This window comes from Neltuma alba, unplaced genomic scaffold (genome assembly GCF_004799145.2).
Source record: "Neltuma alba isolate B1F8T4 unplaced genomic scaffold, ASM479914v2 tig00007938_pilon, whole genome shotgun sequence".
NCBI lineage: Eukaryota > Viridiplantae > Streptophyta > Magnoliopsida > Fabales > Fabaceae > Neltuma > Neltuma alba.
In genome coordinates this window covers 25,335-27,500 of record NW_021634908.1, presented here as the reverse complement: position 1 = coordinate 27,500, position 2,166 = coordinate 25,335, and positions in this window count along the sequence as shown.

Genomic DNA, 2,166 nt, shown 5'->3' with positions numbered 1-2,166 from the left:
GTTTGGCAAGCTCGGACAAGGTCCGGGCAGGTGTTGGCATGGGTGGGCAAGGTTCTTGTACGGTTTGGCAAGCTCGGACATGGTCCGGGTAAGTGTTGGCATGCGTGGGCAAGGTGCTTGTACGGTTTGGCAAGCTTGGGCAAGGTGCTTGTATGGTTTGGCAAGGTCGGACATGGTCCGGGCAAGTGTTGGTATGGGTGGGCAAGGTTCTTGTACGGGTTGGCAAGCTCGGACATGGTCCGGGCAAGGTGCTTGTATGGTTTGGCAAGCTTGGGCAAGGTCCGGGCAAGTGTTGGCATGGGTGGGCAAGGTGCTTGTACGGTTTTGGCAAGCTCGGACTGGGTCCGGGCAAGTGTTGGCATGCGTGGGCAAGGTTCTTGGACGGTTTGGCAAGCTTGGACAAGGTCCGGGCAAGTGCTTGTATGGTTTGGCAAGCTTGGGCAAGGTCCGGGCAAGTGTTGGGAGGCTTGTGCAAGGTCCGGGCAAGGTTCTTGTACTGTTTTACAAGCTCGGACAGGGTCCGGGCAAGTGTTGGCATGCGTGGGCAAGGTTCTTGTACGGTTTGGCAAGCTTGGACAAGGTCCGGGCAAGGTGCTTGTATGGGTTGGCAAGCTTGGGCAAGGTCCGGGCAAGTGTTGGCACGCGTGGGCAAGGTTCTTGTACGGTTTGGCAAGCTTGGACAAGGTCCGGGCAAGGTGCTTGTATGGTTTGGCAAGCTTGGGCAAGGTCCGGGCAAGTGTTGGGAGGCTTGGGCAAGGTCCGGGCACGGTTTGGGCAAGGTTTGGGCAAGTCCTGGTACGGTTTGGCAAGGTTCTGGGACGTGCTGCACGTCCAGGCACGTTCTGGCACGTCCAGGACGGGTCCTGGCACGTCCTGCACGTCCAGGACTGGTCCTGGCACGTCCAGGACTGGTCCTGGACCGTCCTGGCACGTCCTGGCACGTCCAGGACTGCCCTGGCACGTCCAGGACTGGTCCTGGCACGTCCAGGACTGGTCCAGGACCAGTCCAGGACTGTCCAGGACCAGTCCAGGACTGTCCCCATCACAGTCCCAAAATTTCATTTCACTCCCGTACCAAAATTAAATCCCTCGTTACATTTGAGTCCTGATGGTTTTATTCACTCCTACTTGACCCCCCCTAAATGTTAGGGGTGCCGCCGCCGGTGCCGCCGCCCGTGGTGGCCCGTAGAGCGCGCACTATGTGAAACACTAAAAAATTTCAAAAATATTCTATGGTTGTCAAAAAATTATGAAACTTGGCAGGAAGAATCCTTATATGATGCCAAGGAATGCTGCAAAAAATCGCGCAAAATACGATCTCTAGGTCCCTCAAACGGAGGTTGTCATCTCACGAAAAAGTATGTCTGTTCGTGGCACATGGGAAAAGGCTCATTTTGCATATATAGGGGGGCACCCCACCCCAACCCCCCTCCCCATGGCCTTGCTCACACCACCACATGTATGCCCCTCCCAATAGACAAGATCAAGGTGTGAGCAAGTCCATGGGGTGTCCCTCCCCAAAACGTCGACCACCTTCCCCGGTGGCGGCGGCGGTGGTGCCGGCGGCGGCGGCGGCCGCCGGCGAGATTTTCCGGCGACTTTTCCGGCGACCCTTAAAATGTGTGGAATTTCAAATGGGATGGATGGATGAGCGTATCTAGGGTTCTTGGGCCTTCCTTGCACGCTATTCCCGTCGAAACTCGAGCGGAAAGGCATCCGTTGGGGCGTTTTCCTCGCGGTTGCTCTCAGTAAGCAAGGGCTAGGTGGACTATCGTGTTTGTGAGGCACTCGAAACCTCTTTTGGTAGCCTTCGGATGGTACGTTCCCCCATCCCCCCATTTGAAATCCCATTCATTGCCCCTCATGCGTAGGATTCCCGCCCTGCGACGATGGCGGACAAGCAACCCAATCGATGTAGCCTTCGGATGTAGCCTTTTGTTGCTTGGCCAAGCTTGAGCACGGTTGGAATCCTCCGCATGAGGTGCGTACACGCCGGTTTGGGGTGAAAGTCATTGATCCGGAAAATCTAGGCCCTGGAAGTGTGGGATTGCAAGCGGGATGGATGGTGGCGCGTACCAAGGATTCATGGACCTCCCCAGCGTGTGTTTCCCGTCGAAACCTGAGCGGAAAGGCATCCTCACGGTTGCTCAGTAAGCGAGGGCTAGG